Source organism: Haemaphysalis longicornis, unplaced genomic scaffold (assembly GCF_048455015.1).
Source record: "Haemaphysalis longicornis isolate Haplotype H1 unplaced genomic scaffold, Haemaphysalis longicornis Haplotype H1 scaffold_3, whole genome shotgun sequence".
NCBI classification, from domain to species: Eukaryota; Metazoa; Arthropoda; class Arachnida; order Ixodida; family Ixodidae; genus Haemaphysalis; species Haemaphysalis longicornis.
Window position 1 is genome coordinate 154,608,242 of NW_027526335.1, and position 7,832 is coordinate 154,616,073.

Consider the following 7,832-nt stretch of genomic DNA (forward strand, 5'->3'; position numbering starts at 1 on the left):
TGTATGTATGTATGTATGTATGTTTAAAAAGCGCGCCTTTTTCGCTAACTTCTTTTGCTTCGCATGTGCTGCCACACTGCGGAAATATGTCAAATTATTTTCTTGCGCCGATGGCTCTTCTTTCCATTTTTTAATGATTTACTTCAGCGGCGCTCCGGCTATCGCTTGCGCATCCGGTAACGAGGGGGCGCGCTGGGTATCGCCTACCGGGTGCCTGCGAAACTGATGAGGCTCTTTTCTGCTTTTTTGTATTTAATAGGACAGGTGCGCCGTCTATCGCTCGCACATCCGGCTGCGCTCGCACGCGCAACGGCCGGTTTCGGTATCGTCCTCCGGGCGCTTCTCGCTTTTCGCACCCTCAAAACTGATGTCTATCTGATTTCGATGTATCGATGCACAATGCATCATTTTGTAAAAGTAGTATAAGGTTTTTATTTAGAATTTTTCTTGTGTTGCTCATAAATAAACCACATTTAACAACAAACACGATTTTTTTGTCACTTTATGGTCACCCTAAAAATTTTTTTCTCGAAATAGATTTATCTGAAGAATTTAAATCAGAAATAACAAAAATCGACCCTGGGGGGTTGCATTTGGCGGAAAAATTCGACCCTCAAAGGGTTAAAAACCGAGCACCTTTCACTTTTTCAGCGATTCAATTTCTTGTTGCAGCATTGAAGCCCGATGTTCAGCATCTTGCATGATCTTTTGCTCCTTCAGTTGGAGTTTCTTCACAAAAGCAGCAGTTCTTTTCTTCTTTCTCTCAACATCCGACAACTGCAACCACTCGTGCTTCTTCCCTTCTAATTCTTCTTTCCATCTGATGTTAGCTGAACGGACCATGTTGTCTGTTACATCAACTTTTGCAACACCTCCTGCTGCGGACACTTCATCATAGACTAACCTGTGCACTACAAGCGACCCTTCCTTCATGTTTGCCACGAGACATTCCTTGTTCACTGAAAATCTGCGCTCCACAGAAGAATTGCCAAGCGAAAGGCAAAGCACAATCTTAACAAACAGAAGTAGTTCTTTGTCATGATGTAAAAACAGCGCGGTAGGACGAAATACACGAGGAAAGGAACCAGACAGGACGAGCGCTGAAGCAGGATGGAAAGTTGGGCGAGTTGGTAGGTCGATGATGACGTAAAAACAGTGTATTTCGTCCTACCGCGCTGTTTTTACATCATGTCGACCTACCAACTCGCCCAACTTTCCATCCTGCTGTAGTTCGTTGTGAGCACTTGCGCAGAGTTCAACCCATAGCGTTTCCAGGCGCTGCCTTGTGCGATCAAAGTTTTGCATGAGAGCCTGTGCGGTGGCCCTCTCCGCTTATAGCCCTGAGAGCCACCCGTGCTCTATAAGCACTTCAAGTGCAATGTTAAGCTGCTCTGGCCAGCTCCAACTGATGTAGCACAAACCGCAGGGTTCAAGCAGTTGGTGCCCCTAGTCAGCTTGTACTTTAAAGGTGACCTTTCAATTATCTTTTTTGAACACGCCTTAACAAACGAAATACATTCTCTCTTGAAATTCACCACCGCAATGTACGATGGTTTAGGCAACTTTGGAAGCACACTTTTTGCAGCAATTGTCCTATGTCGAAGGCAGCTACAGCAATCATGTTGTCGGAGTTGTCAAGGTCAATGTTCAATAGTTTCGAGGACGTGTCAGCAGCGTTCAGCTTTTCTTTCAATACTATCCGACTCAGCAGGGAGCGCAACAGGCAATCCAGTGCTGATGCAAGAAAAGGAAGCATTGGTTTTTCTGACTGGAACTCAGCCAAAAACTGTTCGAGTTCTTCCGAAACTGAAAGCATAAAGGCCAGCTTCACTGGCAGCATCTGGTCAGCCACAGCTTTCTTGAGAGCGGCATAACTGCTGCAGATTACTGAGTGGTCAACATATGTGACCAAGTTAGGGAGAACTTGAAGAGCCCTAGATCTTGAAGAGCCTGAAGATCTTGAAGAACTTGAAGAGCCCTTGCTATTCTGCAGCCAACACACTGAGCAGAAGGTAAGTGGAAAAAGTTTGCTTCCAGTGAAGCTGACGTGATCGGCTCGACGTGCGGGAACATTCTTGAACAAGTTGTAGATGCTTCGAAGAAACACTACAGTGTGCCAGTTTGTCACATTGTGGCCTGTTTTAAGTGCACCGTTCACAGCGTGCAATACACAGCTTCCTATCTCAAGCATTTCTCAACAAGGCCATCAGATGCAGCAAACTCCTGCTTCAAGGATCTCAACAGCTTCAAGACGTTGGGGCCTTCCATAGAAATTTGTAGCATCTTGGCCTGCTCAATATTCTCTGTAGCCTTTCTGAGTGAAGCAGCTAAATCTTCTGCGAGAGTATGGCCCAAAAAAACACGACGTCAGGTAGCGCGTTTTCACGTCGTCTTCAGGGTCCCAAAACCTGATCAAAACGCCCATTTGCTCTTTCTGGGCAATTTTGTTCAGAGACTCGTCAAGAGCCACGACCACGTGTGGCACACCACCTAGCTTTGTCAGCAGCCTGCTTCGGAAGTACGGGGCAGTACTGTAACAAATTGTGTAGCCGTCTTTGTCCTTTTCAAGTTGCAACTTCTTCGCGATATCACGCGTGGCAAACATGATTGGAAAAAGGGCTGCTGACGCTGCTGCTGAACGAAATGATACATGCCAAAGAATTTCTGCCTTTGTGGCACCTTTTTTCACAAGAAAACCACTCAAAGATGCCTTTCCGTCAGGCACAACAACCACGGGCTTGGCAGGTGCACTTTTTTCTTTTTTAATTTTTATTACCCTAAAGGCCCTTCCGGGCATTCGGAAGAAAATCACATGGTACACTTAAGTGTCCAGAAAAAATACAGATGCTAAATATCTGTTTAGATTGAATTTAAACAAAATGTTACAATGAAACAGAAAACTCCGTGTGCAAAATACAGTGCAGTAAAAACAGCAGAACACCACATTAATAACCAAACAACACAAAGTTAGCCACAAAAATAAGATTACATAGGTTCTACCAATATACCGCAGGCACATACTACCATCTTTTTGTTACACTCACAAAAACAATTTTGTAAGTTCTCCGGCAAATTTTTCAGGGTTTGTGATGACAGCAATATGTTTTGGGAGGGCATTCCAGTCACTAATTGTTGAAGGCAGAAAGGAAAGGTGGGGTAGGTCAGTACGGGAAAATTCCGGCTACACTTTGTTGGGGTGGTCGATACGCAGAGATATGTGTTGTGCGGGTTTTATTCTTGAGACAGTAAAATGATTAGGGTTGTGATAAAGTTTATGGAAGAATATAAGCCGGGAAATTTTGCGCCTTGTTTCCAGAAGTTGGAGGCCGAGGTTACTTTTTATCAATGTAATGCTTGAATGTGGTGTGTACTGACCTGATATGAACCGAGCACTCTTGTTTTGCAATGGTCCAAGCTTTTTGGTCAAGTATGATTGATAAAGGTCCCAAATTATTGCGCAATATTCAACTTTTGATCTTGCAATGGACGTGTATGCGATCAGTTTAGTGTCCTTATTGGCGTGGCGTGAAGAAAGACGGAGAAAACCAAGTGTTCTGTAGGTATCTGCTAAAATAAAGTCAATGTGCGTTTTCCAGGAAAGGTTGCTGGTAAGGTGAACCCCTAAGTATTTAAATGAATTTACAGGCTCAATGTTTATGCTATTAAGGGTATAGTTGAACAATATTACTTCATTTCGCGTGGTAAAGCGCATAACTTTAGTTTTTTAGTATTAATACACATTTGTCAGTCAGCACACCACTTTTCCCATTTACGTAGGTCATTTTGAAGTTCAATACAACTATACTGGTTAGTTCCAAGCCGGTAAAGTACACAGTCATCTGCGAATAACCTAACAGATGAATTAATGTCAACAGCTATGCCATTTATGTAAATTAAAAAAGAGAGTGGGGCCAAGCGCTGACCCTTGAGGAACCCCAGATTTTACTACTTAGAATGAGGACTGTACGTCATCTATAATAACTGCTTGGTGTCTATTAGTTAGGTATTCCTTAACCCACCTGATAACATGCCTTTCTATCTTAATATTTTCCATTTTCTGTATAAGGCGATTATGAAGTACACGATCGAACGTTTTGGCAAAATCCATAAAAATAGCATCAACCTGTTGAAGTTTGTGTAGAGTCGTGAATAACAGTTGTTAGCTCGAACAGTTGAGTCTCGCAAAAGTGCCGCGCTGGAAACCATGTTGATTTGGGTATAAAATGTTGTTACTCGTTAGGTATTTCATTATTTAATTGTGATGACAGAATGTGTTCAAAAAGCTTACATACGACGGAAGTTAAAGGAGCCATGAAGAGAAAATACAACTTGGTGTAATTTGAAAGAACTAGGATTCAGTATCTCACTCAGCTCCATTACAGCCCCAAAAGATGTTTTTTTTTAACAAAAAAAGCAAGAAGAATTTAAAAACTTTCAAATTTTGCGCCACAGTGACGTGTTATGAGCAAGAATGACGTCATACGGGCCAACAATAAAAAATAATTTTCAGTGCGTTAACTGCACATTAGCATTCAAGTGATGCGGCCAAATGGAACTAGAGGCCCCATTACAGACGTCCAGTCATGTGTCGTCGCGACAGGTCAGTTAGGCGGCCGCCAATCGCACAAACAAGGTTCCGTGACGTCATAGAAAAGTTGCGGGAAATTGGCTAGGGGGTCGCGACTGCTGCACACGTTTTCTTCGATATCTCCGCTATTTGTTCGAAGATTGCGATGATATTGGCATCATTGTTATCGGGACTAAGCAGTCTTTCTAATAAACCCAACTTGTATTTTGTCTTCATGGCTCCTTTAAGGGTATTGGTCTGTAGTTGCTGAACTTGTTTTTATCGCCTGATTTGAATATCTGAACTACATGGGCTAGTTTCCAATCATCAGGGCAATCGCTCGATAGCTTTCATGATTCCCTCGGAGTTTAACACAATACAAGGCATGAGGGAGTCAAGGGTAGTGGAAACGGTTATAGATGGCATTGGACTCTCTTGTTCAAAAACACTACAAAAATAGGAATTGAAAGCCTCAGACACTTGTCGACGATCCGAACCCGATTCCGAGACAAGCTGAGGCATTTCCTCCAAGGGCGACGGAGAAATAACTTTCCAGAATTTTTTGGGGTTGGTTTTTATAAAATTGGACAGGTTAACATTAAATAATCTATTTTTGGCTTCTTCAATAAGTTAAGAATCTATTTTTGGCTTCTTCAATAAGTTTCTTACAAAATTTGGCGTAATCAAGATAAGAAGACCAGTCCTCGTCTCTTTTGCTGCGCCTGGCCTACCTGCGTCGTTCGCCACTGCTCTAATCCACGACGCGTACTCGGAAACTTCGGCGTTAACCCAGTCCGGGTTAAACAAGCACTTTTTCATAGGTGGCGTAGTACCTCACTCAACGAAAGAAAGACAACAACCGCTACAACTGTCCCGACAAACGTTGGTCCCGACTATGGAGGAAAGAAAAGGTTAGGAGGGGCCCTGCCGTCACATTTGTGAAGCCGAGTGGCCGAGTCCCGCCATGACTTGAGCCCACTGAGCCCAGCACTCTTTCCCATCATCCTTTGCTGTTTCCGGTTTGATAACAGCTTCGCGATACAGGCGGCTCGCGAAAGCGAACGCAGACGACGGGAGCAGTGTTTGGGTCCGTACAGCACGGCGGTGGGCGCTACGTCTTAGCTGAGAAGAATTTCGCTTCACTTCACAATGAAGAAACGCACAGCAAGCAAAGCAACAGCAGCAGCAGCAGCAACGTTAGCGACATCGCAGGAATCCAGCGTAGGGACTAGAGTCCAGCGTAGGGACTAGAGTGAACTAGAAGTATTCTAGTTCACTATAGTAGGGACGCTCTGTCCGGCCCATATGGTCTGGCCAACAACAGATTGAGGTCATGACGTCACAGCCAAAAGTCACGTGATAAAGTCATTTTCGTCACTTCCTGGACCATGGGCTTTTTTTTTTACTTTTATCGCGAAGGCACTGCGCATAGCATCAAGAAGCTATGCACTGCGGTAAGGTGTTTTTTTTTATCACTATTGCGCAGGTATACATGCGCCATTCCGCAGCGGTAGGTTCGCTTTGGCGTTTATTTATTTATTTTTATTTTATTTACAAAATACTGCAGGCATGAAGCCCAAGCAGGAGTGGTGCAAGTTTGTGCCCGAGTTTGTGTCAAGTTTGTGCCTGAGATGTGTCAACGTAGCCGCGGGTCACCGTCGTTGACGGTTGCTTACATGATATATTGTCAAGTGTAGCGTCGAGCTGTTGGTTGATGAACGTGCCGCGTATCTGCTTTAAGCGTGTAGCTCATGTTGCCTGTTTGACAGTCACTGACTCCACCATAACTCCGCTGTAGTACCAGTACCAGGCCCATAAAAAGTTTGGATGACCGATCGACCACCGTTAACTAGCGCCGCTTTCACCGCTAGCGCCGACAGGCTTTGCCGCAATGCACCTGTGACGTGCGGCTGAAGGACAGAAGGAAGGAGTTGAAAAAATATGAGCGCTACAAGAACAACGGACGAGAAAGGCAAGCAGCTGGCATATTTGTCGTCCGTTCTTTTCATACGCTGTTATTGTAGCGGTAATAATTTTTTTATTTTAATTTGTCAATATCATAGACCAACTCAACCAAAACACGTTTCGAAGAGAAAGGTGCTTTAGGAGAGCACTTTATTTAAAAATATTTGTTCCTGTTAAAAACTATTCCAATAAAACAGCTTTAAAAGCAGAATTTCATATCCTCGCAGCCCTGGTCTCTACAGAAGCTCCTATAAGAAATACAACTAGGAGGGTTGCGGACTTTTAGTTCCGACATTTTGTAGTGGTAGCAAATATTTCATTTCGTACCGAGTGCCTATAGCATGGCAGTAAAAAAGGAAGCAGCAGCAGTAACTCGGACAAGCTGTTTTGATACCACAGTTGAAGTAAGGTCAAGTGGCAGGTTTTATCCATCTTGCACAAGAACGGAACCGATAGCTGTTTAATAAGTGGATGGCCTCCCCTGGTTTACTTGGCTTCCTTTGCATTATCGCTGCCTGTTTGTGAAATCTACCCGTGGGTATTCTAATTCCTGTGTGGTGGTAGTGTAGTAACAATATTGTAGTAATGATGTACACTGTCTGACCTTTTGAATAAAGCCAAGATGTAGGTTGCATACATAGTAGGGCTGGGCGTCGGTTAAAAGTTTTAATCCGATTAACTGGCTAGATTTAATCTGTTAATTAATCAATTATTCGGTAGTGTTGGTTTCGAAAGAAAAATGACCAAAAGGACCAATAGTATTTTAATAGAATCCATACAACAATAATAATAATAATAAAATGCTTCTCTGTCCCAACAGTTTTAATTGCTATCATCTCTGAGCATACTTGCATTGTTTTCTGTTGTAACGTCAGGCCGGTTATTTGAACGCAAATATGGTCCTCGGCATGCACACACTTTCAACGCGGCACTCCTGTTTCGGTTTGCTTACATGACTTTTACCGACTAAAAAATTAATCGCAACTAAAGCATTAATCGAAAGTTGATCGATCAATCGCCCACCCCTAATACATAGTCCATTCAAAAGTACCACATAGCATTCAACGAGCCGCAATTTGTGCCTTTTGTAATTTGCACTGGGGACAAAAATTAAAATGTGCCACAATGTGCTGCAAACACCTCAAACACGCCAGACACAGGAATGTAAAAGGGATAACCAGCACTTTCTTTTCAGTGGGTGTGTTGGTAATAGCTGAATTGTTTTTGTGCCACCTTCAGCAGTTATAAGGGGACAGTGCATTCCCATTAGATGAAGCAGAAGCCACTGAATGAAGATATT

At 43.3% G+C, this 7,832-nt stretch overlaps 1 pseudogene; it reads right to left on the minus strand.

Moving 5' to 3' along the window:
- Positions 1 to 639: 639 nt before the first annotated feature.
- On the minus strand, positions 640 to 2,797 carry LOC144175488 (uncharacterized; annotated as a pseudogene).
- Between the last annotated feature and the right edge of the window lie 5,035 nt (positions 2,798 to 7,832).